The sequence below is a fragment of the Abramis brama genome (assembly GCF_963993115.1).
Source record: "Abramis brama genome assembly, chromosome: 22".
In the NCBI taxonomy this organism is placed as follows: Eukaryota; Metazoa; Chordata; class Actinopteri; order Cypriniformes; family Leuciscidae; genus Abramis; species Abramis brama.
The window spans coordinates 29884559-29899907 of record NC_139984.1 but is presented as its reverse complement, the minus strand read 5'-3'; the positions used below and the strand labels follow the sequence as shown (position 1 = coordinate 29899907).

Below are 15349 nucleotides of genomic sequence, written 5' to 3'. Positions count from 1 at the left end.
TAGCGTCGTTGCTAACTTACTGTCCATCTGTTAAAATGGCGAATATATCAGATCTAAGTAGTCTACCTTTTGGTGCAGGTGAGGACACATTTGAGCTGCACGCATTGCAGTCCGAGCTGGAAGCTGTTGAGAAACAGATCCACGACCTTTTAGTGAGACAAGCCGAGCTAAGAGACCGGCGGTTAGCTCTTGAAACATCACGCGCCGATGCACACAAATCAGTGATTAACGTTACTAACCCGCTGATTCCGACCTCGTCTACTCTGTGCGTTACTCAGCATCGGTCCCGAGCGCCGAGGTCGCGATCAGCCATGGTCTCGTTCACTCCGGCTCCAACACGCCACCACGAAGCCTGGATGGTTCCGCAGTGGAAGACGCGAGTCAGGTCTAGACCAAGACTCTGTGAATGAATTTTAATTAATCAACTTTAATTAATCAATTAACATTTGTCTTTCTTGCAGGAATGACATTCATATGCTTTTAATGTTTCCAAACTCTTTGGGGAAAAACTTGTGACTTTGAGTATGTGTCTATGGGTAAAAATAACATAGTTTTGGGAAGTTAAACTAGACAGTCTGTTAGAACAAATGAAGTCATCATTAAAACCTTGTGATAAGTAATCACAAGATCAGAGTTTTCTTTACCTAGTAACAGAGGGGTTTGCATATGAAGAACCAATCAAATAGTGGGGAAATTATGTAATGCAGCCTGAAATTTATGCCATACCTCTATACTATAAAAACTGTTGTATATGTGTTTTTCGGGGGGATTCTCAATGGAATTTGTCTGAGATCCTCCGGCCTTGCTTCTTGGGAGAGATTCCCTGAGAACTGCTCGGGAAGATCTCCTGGCCGTGATTAAAGCATTTAGAGGACATTTGCAGGTCTGTTTGTCGATTTATTCCTGCGCAGGAAGCTAGTTTAGGAAGGAAGTTAGTTTAGAGAAAACAAGTTAGACTAGGTAAGATATCCAAGTGAGGACGTCGCCAGGAGACGAGACTCAGATATCAGCTATCCGAGTGGGGACGTCGCCAGTAGACGAGACCCAGGTAGCTAGTTTAGGGAATAAGCTATCCGAGTGGGGACGTCGCCAGTAGACGAGACCCAGGTAGCTAGTTTAGGGAATAAGCTATCCGAGTGGGGACGTCGCCAGTAGACGAGACCCAGGTAGTTAGGCTTAAGGCAAAAATTCCACCACATTTTGGCGGGCCATCCAGGAGTCCTCGGAATCTCCCTCTGTCGGATGGACGGGGAGCGAGGAACCACGTTGTCTTCATTCTGCCAGACTGCAGAACCCTGTTCGACAGAGGGACCATTCCAGTCGGGCTAAAAGGACTTAAAGTATTAAGGTAGGACAACAGACCTGACAATTTTCCTTTAAAATGCTTCTAAATTAATTAAAAGGTTTAATTAAAAATTGGCTTTTCTGTTAAGTAAAATTTTGAAGAAAACTGGTAATCAGATTTAAAAGATTTAAGGATTTAAAGAGAAAAAAAAAAAAAGATATGTTTTGACCTTTGCTATTAAGGGCAATGAATGATTATGGTTAAATTCAACCAAATTAGTATATGTTGAGTATTTTATTTGTTGTTTTTGAGAGTGCGCCCAGAAAGCTGTCAATGAAACTTTCTTCTGCAAATAGCAACTAGTCATGCTGGAAACCAGATCCAGGAGGGGAAAATACCCTGAGATGCTGTAGTAATGAAACTTGCTTTTTGTTTGAAATTTTGTTTGAAAAGACTTTGATTTTGATTGAATTAAAGAAAGGTTAATAAAGAAGGATAAAGATAAAGAAAGATTCCATGTGGAAACAAGATAAATAGATCAATATTGTTATCCTGAGATTTATGAATTTTTACATTTTGAAATCAATTAAAAAATGAAGAAATTGTTAAAATTATAAATCATAATAATAGGAATATGCATTCTGTGATAATTAGAAAATTTTGAGTAATGAAGAAACTTTTATGAGTTAGACTTTGATTTATTAATGTATATGAGATATATAAAACCGAGCAATAGGTGCTCTTAAAGTGATGAATAAATAATAAGATATTAACTAAACGTGTCTAAATAATATACATTCTATATGAAGGCGTCTAGAATTTGTATCCCGTTATCCCTGGGAGACAGTGTGAAAAAACTGATCCATTGCGGAGAACCTGAGAGTCAATGGTTTATGTTTAACTGAGATAATTTTTGTGCATTGTGCATAGTATGAGAATGAGATTGGGTGACCAACTTTAAATATAAATTGTGATTTGAACAAGCACATAACTGACATCTTACAGTCATTTTATTTTGGTTTCTTGTAAAAAAGAAAAGACAAAGAATTCTTTTAATTTACATTATACACTGTATTAATTAGAGGAGTTTTCCTGCTTTTTCCTGCGTCTTTGCAAAGAAGAAGTGCTTGCTTTTTTCCGCAATGAAGGACTAAGCTTTTTAATAAATTGAATAATTGCTGTGTTGTAAACCAGAAGAGACTTTTGGAAATTAAGCTGTTTAATTTGATTTTTGCGGTTCTCTGAGTGTTCAAGATTTCAGACAGCTGCCTTGAAAAAGTGGGATGACTGCAGAAAAATAAAAGAGGAAGTGGGGCCTGCAGCCGCCCTCCTGAAAGAGGAAGTTGAGACTTCTGAGAGGGGTCAGCATGGGGAGACTGAGACAGTGCAAAGGTGACAGTTCACTTGAGACTTTTCCTAAAGACAATTTTGCCATGCATTATGAAATTTTGTGGCAGGAGATGCAAAAGCCAGACTGAGGAGAGTGCTAACAGCCTGACGATCCAATGTATCAGCCTGAAGTTCAACTGAATGACAATCCACACAGAAAGACAATCAGCCGTGTGGGCTAGGTGCTGCATTTTCAATGATCACTACAGAGACCGTTTCAAATTTAGTTATTATTTAACTTGATTGTTTTTGATTATCCACTGGTTTCAGCAATTCTTCATAATTCTTCATATTCTTCTCTGTTTAAACTAACTCTTTGAATCTGCTTTCAATAGATACCAGCCAGTAACAGCCCTACTGTTCAATAGCAGAAGTGAGAGCATGACTCTCCAATCTGGATATGGCAGTGAGAGTTATGTAAAAGCATTAATAGGTTATTGATATTGCAGAATTCTATGGAAAAGTAAAAATATTGGTCACTCCATTTCATTTAAAGGTAATTTTCAAGATTCAATAAAAACAATGTTTTCTAATTATAAACTTTTGAAATCACATGCTGTCATCATCAGGGGTACGAGATGGAAATGTTATTTTCTTTTTGTCCATGGATCAAAGGTTGTGTGAAGATTTCCAAATCTTCTTTTAAATAGCTCATGAGCAACAACAAAAAGTTGGAAAATTGAAATTGTGCAAAAAATGACAAATTGCATTTGAGGAATTAAAACTGATTCTCTCAACTGCAACTGTAGGTCTATACGATTATTATTATTAAAAGTGTTTAATCTATTTGATTTTTGAAAAGCTAGGTTTACGTCCACTGTGTAAACTCAATCACATGACGACTACATTGGACAATTGAAAATTTATATCCTAACGTTCAGACACTGTTGCAAGGGGAATGCCACAGTGTGTCTACGTTCTGTAGTTTCCGTCGTCGAACTTTGTTACCGTTCAGATTTGGTGGTATTCCACACATAATAAATATATGTTCCCCATTCAGTTCATAAACTGCTATGGCAGACAAGAATGTATGAATCTCTGGCCAGAGAGGGGTGTGTGAAAGTGTGTGAAAGTGAGTGTGTGAAATATGGTGTTCTAAGACAAATAAATGATGTCAATCAAAACAGCTGTATCTAAATTTATAAAGTGACACCACAGGTTAAAATATGCCCACAGGTTAAAATATGCCCACAGGTTAAAATATCCCCACCGAGGGAAGAGAATATGCCCAATAAAATAACAACCATTGGATGATTTTGACTAACTATCCTGAGCTGGGTTTATTGTTATGGCAGAAATAAACAATGCCACACCTGCGCAGCGTATAACTTTGGGAAGGCAGAGAGCGAGCAAGCTTGCCCTGTCCACCCCATATTTAACTTTTACTTTTTACAGGATGTCATGATGGATCTCATCGAACAGAACTGATTCTGTTCCAAATGTGAAAAAATATTGTTTTGTTACTGTTTAACATGAAGTTTTACAGGTCTCATCAAAAAAGGACGACCGGCCAGACAAGCAGATGAGTCTGGCGACATGATCCATGTTGATGCTAACAAAAATACTTGAGGTCTCCATTCACAGGTTGTTCTTGTGGTTCACTCCACAAACAAGGTCCCATCTGGGGTGCGGTGACACCTCCGTCCAAGCATCTCGACTTAAACTACACCAACCAGCCCTCAGCAACCACACACGCCAACGCCAAACGTCAACACCAACGACAACACACAGCGTCAAGTGGGGGATCAAGGACGTGCTAGTTTAACGTACCTCCCTTGCCAACGTGGGAAAGCCCATTGCAACGGTTCGCAAAGAATCACCCTGGTGAAGATGGAACGTCCATGGGGCAACGAGATGATCAACACATCTGGAGGAAGATGTGGACCCACTAATGTTTTAAGCTTAGCAGATAATTAATTTTGTGTGATGTTTATTGATGTTTTATTTGGTTCGATCAAACTGTACGACTGAGAATTGATATAGATCTCATGATTTGAACAATTACAACTTAGGATGCTGATTGAAGGAATATTTGACAGGTATTATAAAGTAAAAGATGGAACATGGTATGATTAGAGGTATCAGGTGGTATTAAAGTCACTGACTTATAATAGGATGATTTGGTAAAGGTAAATTAGATTGCAGGTAAATCATGCAGGTATGAAATAATTCATTAGAGTAATTAAAGTTCCAGCTATTTGGTCGTATAATGTAAAATTACGACCAGAGAAGGGAATGTGAATGAATTTTAATTAATCAACTTTAATTAATCAATTAACATTTGTCTTTCTTGCAGGAATGACATTCATATGCTTTTAATGTTTCCAAACTCTTTGGGGAAAAACTTGTGACTTTGAGTATGTGTCTATGGGTAAAAATAACATAGTTTTGGGAAGTTAAACTAGACAGTCTGTTAGAACAAATGAAGTCATCATTAAAACCTTGTGATAAGTAATCACAAGATCAGAGTTTTCTTTACCTAGTAACAGAGGGGTTTGCATATGAAGAACCAATCAAATAGTGGGGAAATTATGTAATGCAGCCTGAAATTTATGCCATACCTCTATACTATAAAAACTGTTGTATATGTGTTTTTCGGGGGGATTCTCAATGGAATTTGTCTGAGATCCTCCGGCCTTGCTTCTTGGGAGAGATTCCCTGAGAACTGCTCGGGAAGATCTCCTGGCCGTGATTAAAGCATTTAGAGGACATTTGCAGGTCTGTTTGTCGATTTATTCCTGCGCAGGAAGCTAGTTTAGGAAGGAAGTTAGTTTAGAGAAAACAAGTTAGACTAGGTAAGATATCCAAGTGAGGACGTCGCCAGGAGACGAGACTCAGATATCAGCTATCCGAGTGGGGACGTCGCCAGTAGACGAGACCCAGGTAGCTAGTTTAGGGAATAAGCTATCCGAGTGGGAACGTCGCCAGTAGACGAGACCCAGGTAGCTAGTTTAGGGAATAAGCTATCCGAGTGGGGACGTCGCCAGTAGACGAGACCCAGGTAGTTAGGCTTAAGGCAAAAATTCCACCACAACTCTCTCCGACCCTCCCGGTTTTCGAGTTATCCACACAAAACCGCTTCTCCCTCTTCGCGAAACAGAACGCGATGCTATGATCATCGGCGATTCCATCGTTCGACACGTACACGCTACGTTAGGTAAAAGTAAGGTGCACAGTCACTGCTTTCCTGGTGCTCGTGTTTCTGAAATCGCTGCTCGCGTTCCCGAGATTCTGAACAGTGACGAGCGCGTCGGAACTGTGGTCCTGCACGCGGGAGTGAACGACATCAGGCTGCGCCAGACGGAGGTTCTGAAGAAAGACTTCAGGAATCTGATCGATACGGTACGCAGCACATCGCCCGAAACAACGATTATTGTGTCAGGACCGTTATGCTGTTATGCTGATGACACTCAAATCTATATTTCATCACGGCCGGATGAAAACGCTAAATTATCCAAATTGACAGAGTGTGTTAAAGATATAAAAGATTGGATGACGCGTAATTTTCTTTTATTAAATCCAGACAAGACAGAGGTAATACTTATCGGATCAAAAAAACGCCCACAAAACCTCTTACAATACAACTTTAACATCGTAGGATGTCCTGTTACTTTATCCTCTACAGTAAAAGACCTGGGTGTTATACTCGGCTGTAACCTGTCTTTTGAAAATCATATTTCATATGTTACAAAAACAGCTTTTTTCCATCTTAGAAACATTGCTAAGCTACGTAATATCCTATCAGTTTCTGATGCAGAAAAGTTAGTTCATGCATTCATGACCTCGAGAATAGATTACTGTAATGCTTTATTAGCTGGTTGTCCTGCATCCTCAATAAACAAGCTACAGTTAGTCCAAAATGCAGCCGCTAGAGTTCTTACTAGATCAAGAAAATATGATCATATAACACCGATTTTATCATCACTGCATTGGTTACCTATAAAGTTCTGTATTATTTACAAGGTATTGCTACTGACTTATAAAGCCCTAAACGGCTTAGCTCCAGTCTATTTAACGGATCTTCTATCGCCCTATAATCCATCGCGCTCTTTAAGATCAATAAATTCGAGGCTTTTGGTCATACCTAGGATATCCAGATCAACCAAAGGAGGGAGAGCATTTTCACATTTAGCTCCAAAACTCTGGAATAGCCTTCCTGATACTGTTCGTTGCTCAGACTCGCTCTCCCAGTTTAAAACTAGATTAAAGACGCATCTTTTCGGCCAGGCATTCATATAATATTTTTAATCTTACAGTTCAAACTACAATCCGGCCTCTAGTTCATAAATGCCAGAGGAGAACTGGCCCCCGACTGAGCCTGGGTTCTCCCAAGTTTTTTTTTTTCTCCATTAGGCCACCTGATGGAGTTTTAGGACACCATTAGGTCACTTGATGGAGTTTTTCGGTTCCTTGCCACTGTTGCCTTTGGCTTGCTCAGTTGGGGATATTTTGGGGATATTTAATTTTATTTTATCAATCAATAAATTCCACTAGAAACAAACCTTGTTGTATTATTTTAATTTAATACTGTGAAGCTGCTTTGATACAATCTGTATTGTGAAAAGCGCTATACAAATATACTTGACTTGACTTGACTTATTGGTAACCCAGAGTTAATGCGCGCGCACGGCGAGTACATAAAGACATTTTCAACGGATCGCCGATTTCAGGAGTCACCATGGAAACCAAGGGAGAAAAAAAGTGAGCTACTTACTTCGGTGAAACTGAGTTGGAGGTTTTAATGCTTGCTTATGAAGACTATAAGCCCATTCTAACTAAAAAAAGCAATACTGCTGCATCAGCAAAAGAAAGAGAGTTGGCTTGGCAAAAAATAACGGACAGAGTAAATGCGTGAGTTTATAAAATTATAAATGGGCTATTTTCCCCTTTCATTGTGACGAAAAAATTATTTAGCTGGCACTGTCCCTTAATAAAGGGCGACCTGTGGTCGATGGGATTCCAGGGGGAATCTACCTACATTAATACTTATGATTTATTGATGTTTTCACTGTTTTTGTCAGTGCTTTAATAAAGAAAATCATCAACACTGTCACCATTTTAAAAAGGCATTTTGAATGCATTTTACAGTCATTGATTCACTTGTGCAGTATGCATGCTGCTTTGACTGCATATGTTGTATACTGTAATCTTATTACTAGTACTCTTAGATGTTCCTAATGTCCTTCTTTATTAGTTGTATTTGTTTAAGAATATACATTGAGTATTGAATATGCATGATTATCTTATTGGTTTAATTATCTTGCAGTTGCTGATGGCCACATTGTAGTATTGGATCCTCCTGCAACACCACACTCTGTCACAGTTGTAAGTGATTATTGTCTTTAGGTTTCTGTTTGCTAGACCAAGCATCCTTCCTTATTTTCACTGTAGGATGACGATGAAGAGACCACTTCTGCTATGACAGAAACAGAAAATGTGGGGAGGCCCATAGAGGTATGATGCATAGAATGCATTCCCCCTTTTTTACATAAGAGAATAAATAAATTGTCATTGTCATTTTACAGAATATGGCAGGAGATTTTAATACAGATGAGGGTCCATCTACCTCCACACAGAATCTTAGCAGTGTAAGAAATGTTCTGCAGTTCTCCTTCCTCATTTAAATATTTGGTCTGTGTTTGTATTACAGACTTTATCAGTCATGTTTAATTATTCTGTTTTTCTAGTTGCCTGCCAAAGAGCTGTATAAGGTCCACCTTCAAAAGCAAATCAGAAAAAGTGACATGGAGATGGACCTTATACAGCTTCAAATGGAGGAGAAAAGACTTGAAATTGAATTGCTGGAGCACCAGCTTAAGGTGGGAAACACTATGTGAACATTAATCTGTCATTTGTTGTTGAATGAAATCTAAAGCAATAAATACAAATGTCTTTTGTTACAGGAAATAAAGAAACAATGAACAACACTTGACTGTTAACTGGTTTTAATTAAAGTGATTTTGGCAAATCATGTCTCGTACCACCCACGCAGGCACTGAAACCTTGCCTTCAGGATGCCTATGGTCATTTCCACCTTGACCCGTGTTCTGCTGTGGGACAGGTTGAATTGTGCCTTTGGTCCAGGCTTAGGTTCAGGGTAGGGTGTCATCATATAGGGCAGACAAGGGTACCCTCTGTCCCCCAGCAAGTAACCATTGAAGTGTCCTATAAAGGTAGTTAAAGTCCCTGTAAAGTCAAAATTAAGTATGTGTTCTGAGTTTGTCACACCACAGAAAAATGTGTTATTAGCCACCCAGCCAAATTTGAATGATAAAAAAAGCCGGCAAGTACATAAAATAAGCGATCAAAATCTTGAAAAAATGAGCAGTAGTCTCTGCTCTCAAACACTGGGGGCGTGTCCGCTGGCTGCGCTGAAACCACGCCCACTCGCGGGAAAGCTCGCTGCCGTCGACTCGCCACACTCAACTGTCACCGCTACAGCCGGAAAGGATGCTCCTAGCAGCTTAATTTGTTTTACAAAGCCATACATGCTAGCCATACATACTACCTACTATAATTATAACATAAGCACACAAGGCAACTTACACTCATTGGTGGGCACGCACTGCCGACGATGGCACCAGTTGTCGGCGCGACGGGAGGATGAAGGCCGAGGCGGGAGATTGTCGGTTCGGCCCCATTCACCAGTAATGGTGCGTTCAAGTCCTCCTGGGAAGTTCGTACGTACGAGGTGGGAAGTCGTGCTTATAACGGCATGTGCGTTCAAGTCACTTTCGTCGGAGCAAGATGGCGGAGTACTTTCTCTTAATTAATTACACAAAAATACAGTAAGGTTTTTAAACTCTTGTTCTAGAAAATGAAGAACAAAGAAATGTGCATCAAGTGTACTTTGTATTTTTATGTTTTTAATTAATTTATGAAGCCACTGCCAGCTCATCGTTACATGTTGCATTGTTATATTATAATACAATCATATTCTGTGTTGGCGATTAGCTAACTGCGCTGTAAATAGAAAAGCCTGACAATATCACAGCTAAATACCTTTACGTATTGTGTATTCCGCCATGTTAATCACTGACACGCCCCCAACTCGTAAAGATCGGAGCTTAGAGAAAATCCCGAGCTCCCCACTGGTATTTACGACATTGTGGTGGCGTTCAAGTGCGTTCAACTCGTAAATACGATCTATACGAGATGACTTGAACGCACCATAACAGCGGATTATCAGCGAATGGATCCCAGTTGTCTCCGACGAAAATTTATATAACTATCCTGTGTAAAATGATCACTACAGAGGCGGGTTTTGGCGGTGATCCTCAGATCTCCATCAAGGTGGCTCTTCACAAAATTAATCCACCTCTTGTTGATATGATAGTTTTTCGGAAATTTAAATAAGGACACCGATCTGTTTTGTACGTGATCGCATCCAGGTAATACGCATTTCCGTGATGAAGGCATAGCTAGCTAGCAAACTGTAGGATGTAGTAACTAATAGTACTGACAGTAACTCGCGATTGAGTTGCAAACTGATGTGAATGGGCTCCAGTGCGTCATCAAGTAGGGGCGTGTCCAGGAGCTCAGGGGCTCCAGTGCGTCATCGAGCCCCCGTTTTAGCCCCGCCCAAAAAATGTTTACTGTTTAACGGTCTAACTCCACAATTCAGTACTTCACAGTTCACAGTCTTTGTAATATGATTTAGCAATACATTTCTAACATTTATAATGTGTTTAGAATTTTTTTTTTAGAATTGCCTTTACAGGGACTTTAAAGTGTATAATTGCATAAAAAACATAAAAAAACAGTGTAAGGCAAAACATACCCTGTTGAAATTTGTGGCACAATGATGACTCCCTAAACATTCTGGCATCATGTACAGACCCTGGCCATTTGGCTTCAACATTAGTGATGAGGTGGGTTGCATCACATATTACCTAGTTAGTGGGGACCAGTAATGAGGGTGATTTAATGGTTTAAACACCCAAACATTTAGCACCCAAAAAATATATTGTCACCTGCACATTGATGCTACTGATTGACTTCCTATTAACATAGTCTCCTTCATTGACTGAAGGAGCTTTAATGGGAATGTGGGTTCCATCAATGCACCCAATCACATTTGGGAACCCTGAAATTGAAAGTTATATAATTAGAAACATTTAAAATTATTGTGACTGTATACAGTATGGATAGATTAAGTAGTGCTATGTAACTAAAATGGTCTGTCATAGAATATCATAGAACGGACAAACCCGCCACTCTGTGGAATTCCTCTTTAATGACCCTCAGTGGTTTATGGCCAGGGTTCTGCACAAAAGTGTGCAGGAACCGTTTGAGTGCAATACATACTGTACGAACAGCCCTACACACAGTTGCCTTTCCCACATGCTCTGCATTGCCTATTGGATACAAAAAACTCCCCTTCGCAAAAAAGCGAAGGGCAATGCACAAAATGTGCTCCGTGTTAAGCGCTAATCCGCGATGCTATGTATGGTTTCAAAATCTTCGTTAAATAATTTAACGATTCTTTTGAAAAACGGTAACGCTCCCGCAAATATTCATTTGGATACGAAAACACATTGATACGTGGTCGTATCACCCTCTCACGGCAGAAAAGATTTCATATTATCTGTGCTTCCACATCCACTAGATCGTCTTCAAAAGTGCACGCCATGCTCCGTCACCTCTCTGAAACAAACTAACCCTGGAACATAACCTGCTCCGGAGCAGGTTAAGTTCAGAGAGTGAGTTGCTATGACTACTAACATACTCTGAAAGTTACCTCCGTTTTTGGAACCGAAAGTTGAGGTTATCCGCTTACTTACTCTTAAACATACCCGGGTATGTCACATAACCTGCTTTCTGGAATACCCCCCAGGTTACTTTTCGGTTACGTTTGATATTAAACATATTAAACAAAGTCTCACCTTTCAAATTTGGTCATTTTTTAAAAGAAATTTAAACAATAAATACAGTTTTGTGGCTCTTTAATGTGTCGTGACCACTGATCTATATAGAATGACACATTAAAGAGCCGTTTGTCATTGTATAGATCAGTGGTCGTGATAGATCGCTGTAGAGCATCAGTTAAAGCTGCTCGTGAACCGATCATCTCTTCCTTCTAGTTAATTTATAGCCTCAAATAAACATGAACAAACATAAGAAGGAATGTTGTTTTAACCACGGAAAGACGTCAGTACACTCCGTTTTTCAAGTTCAAATCCTCCCATGTTAATCTACTAACTCTCCTGACTACTTTGTCGGACAAAATGGCGGATGGCGAAGTATGATTGGTCAGATCACCTGTCAATCAATTCCTCATCTACAAATTCAGTTCCTGGAGGGCCACAGCCTTGCAGATTTCAGTTCCAACCCTGCTCAAGCATAGCCTGGTAATACCAAACTCTGCTACTTAGCTTTGCTTCGTAGACAGAGTCTGGCATGGCATAATTGAAAAGCGTTTTCTTTCTCGCGGGGGGGCGCTTGTCTGAAGTTTAAAATCATTGGTTACCCGTAAGCCAATCACATAACGTTTGGTTATGGCGTGTGTTATGCGCATGCTCAGTCGCATGTAACTTCCACTGTAAACACATGTATGATGCGAAAACAAAACCATCGAGCGAAATACCGGAGTGAACATGGCTGTGAAGGACTTTTGCAGATTATGTGAAGTAAATCTACGCATCCACGATACAATCAGTGTCTACGTCACGGCTCTCAGCCCGCCCTCTGTTCGTTGATTGGCCGGCTGTTTTCAGGCCGGAGGAAAACGGAAAGCTATTACGCTGTCTCAGACTGAGTACAGAAGCGAAATGAAATTGAGCGGAAGTAAGAAGTCTGACGTAGTCAGGCTAGCTCAAGCATACAAACCTGTGGTTTTCAAATAAGCCCGAAGGACTTAATTAGCTGAATCAAGTGTTTAATTAAGGTTGAAGCAAAACTCTGCAGGGGATGTGGCCCTCCAGGAACTGAGTTTAACACCCTGATCTACAAGATCATAAGATGAGTTGCCTAATTCAAACTTTAACAAAGACTATAGTTTTTGGACTGAGTGAGCATGGACATGTCATTGGGGTTATGGGCACCCTCTTTCAAAGGTTTCGTCCAGTTAGTTTATATTATATGTATATATGGGTGGGTATATATTATACAAATGGGTATGTGCGTGTGTAGGTCATATATAAAAAATAAAAAAAAGTTTCAAACTAAATATTTCATCCTTCCCCAATTGCATTTGTAAAGGTATACTACTACTTTACAAATTAATTTGTAGTGCACTAAGTTTGTGTGCTTGATGACAGCATGAAATAAACTACATTTACAGTGTATTTTCAGTTAGTACAGACATGTACATCTATTTTTAGTATACTTATCATGAAATAAATGTATTTTAAATACAATTCTATATATATATATATATATATATATACAGTGAGGAAAATAAGTATTTGAACACCCTGCTATTTTGCAAGTTCTCCCACTTGGAAATCATGGAGGGGTCTGAAATTACATCGTAGGTGCATGTCCACTGTGAGAGACATAATCTAAAAAAAAAAATCCAGAAATCACAATGTATGATTTTTTAACTATTTATTTGTATGATACAGCTGCAAATAAGTATTTGAACACCTGAGAAAATCAATGTTAATATTTGGTACAGTAGCCTTTGTTTGCAATTACAGAGGTCAAACGTTTCCTGTAGTTTTTCACCAGGTTTGCACACACTGCAGGAGGGATTTTGGCCCACTCCTCCACACAGATCTTCTCTAGATCAGTCAGGTTTCTGGGCTGTCGCTAGGAAACACGGAGTTTGAGCTCCCTCCAAAGATTCTCTATTGGGTTTAGGTCTGGAGACTGGCTAGGCCACGCCAGAACCTTGATATGCTTCTTACAGAGCCACTCCTTGGTTATCCTGGCCGTGTGCTTCGGGTCATTGTCATGCTGGAAGACCCAGCCTCGACCCATCTTCAATGCTCTAACTGAGGGAAGGAGGTTGTTCCCCAAAATCTCGCAATACATGGCCCCGGTCATCCTCTCCTTAATACAGTGCAGTCGCCCTGTCCCATGTGCAGAAAAACACCCCCAAAGCATGATGCTACCACCCCCATGCTTCACAGTAGGGATGGTGTTCTTGGGATGGTACTCATCATTCTTCTTCCTCCAAACACGTTTAGTGGAATTATGACCAAAAAGTTCTATTTTGGTCTCATCTGACCACATGACTTTCTCCCATGACTCCTCTGGATCATCCAAATGGTCATTGGCAAACTTAAGACGGGCCTTGACATGTGCTGGTTTAAGCAGGGGAACCTTCCGTGCCATGCATGATTTCAAACCATGACGTCTTAGTGTATTACCAACAGTAACCTTGGAAACGGTGGTCCCAGCTCTTTTCAGGTCATTGACCAGCTCCTCCCGTGTAGTTCTGGGCTGATTTCTCACCTTTCTTAGGATCATTGAGACCCCACGAGGTGAGATCTTGCATGGAGCCCCAGTCCGAGGGAGATTGACAGTCATGTTTAGCTTCTTCCATTTTCTAATGATTGCTCCAACAGTGGACCTTTTTTCACCAAGCTGCTTGGCAATTTTCCCGTAGCCCTTTCCAGCCTTGTGGAGGTGTACAATTTTGTCTCTAGTGTCTTTGGACAGCTCTTTGGTCTTGGCCATGTTAGTAGTTGGATTCTTACTGATTGTATGGGGTGGACAGGTGTCTTTATGCAGCTAACGACCTCAAACAGGTGCATCTAATTTAGGATAATAAATGGAGTGGAGGTGGACATTTTAAAGGCAGACTAACAGGTCTTTGAGGGTCAGAATTCTAGCTGATAGACAGGTGTTCAAATACTTATTTGCAGCTGTATCATACAAATAAATAGTTAAAAAATCATATATTGTGATTTCTGGATTTTTTTTTTTAGATTATGTCTCTCACAGTGGACATGCACCTACGATGACAATTTCAGACCCCTCCATGATTTCCAAGTGGGAGAACTTGCAAAATAGCAGGGTGTTCAAATACTTATTTTCCTCACTGTATATATATATATATATATATATTTTTTTTTTTTATTACATTTTTCCAAATATTAACAAAAACACACACAAACCTTACAAAACCCAGTTAAGTATAAAAGACATGAAACGTACAGTATACAAAGAAAATTTGAGATCATTGAAATTATAAACAGAGCTTGTGATTGCAAACATTATGAAACATATATAGACAGAATTTGACAAAACATTATGTTACAGGGAACAAATTACAATGGGGGTGGAGGAGGTGCGTGTGTGTACATGAATAGACATGTCCGTGCGTGTAAGTGTGTGAGTGATGAAAGTTTTTATGTTGAAATGTTGCAATCATCAGGATTGGCATAGTATGAGATGTTGTGCATGTTGGGTTATATATATATTTAATATATATAATATATAGCCTATATAATATATTTATTTTTCACTAGGGTAGCTACGCCATAGCGCTGTTAAATTCTTTATTCTGATTGTTTAACAGACATTCTAAGGTTTTCTGTAATTGCCCAGTAGTTATAGGACAGGTGGGCAAATAAGAGGATTGAATTACAGGAGCAGCAGGTTGCAATACAATCTCAGGACTGTACAGTGCACACATATATATTGTGGTATTTAATTAATATTGCAGTACAAACTTTGCAAATGCAACACGTGAAATGAAATGGACACTAGAAAGGCAAAATTACA

The 15349-nt window shown here is 39.6% G+C and overlaps 1 protein-coding gene and 2 long non-coding RNA genes across 3 annotated transcripts in view; 2 read left to right on the top strand and 1 right to left on the bottom strand.

Moving 5' to 3' along the window:
* Window positions 1-15349, bottom strand: part of LOC311072953 (uncharacterized protein) — a 100699-nt gene that overhangs the window by 25312 nt on the left and 60038 nt on the right. The window lies entirely within an intron of this gene.
* LOC311073009 lies at window positions 408-5385 on the top strand. Its single transcript, XR_014604096.1, has 2 exons — window positions 408-3803; window positions 3894-5385. It is a non-coding gene; the product is annotated as an uncharacterized lncRNA (long non-coding RNA).
* On the top strand, window positions 7922-8494 carry LOC311073011. The gene is made up of 3 exons (XR_014604098.1): window positions 7922-8128; window positions 8200-8262; window positions 8362-8494. It is a non-coding gene; the product is annotated as an uncharacterized lncRNA (long non-coding RNA).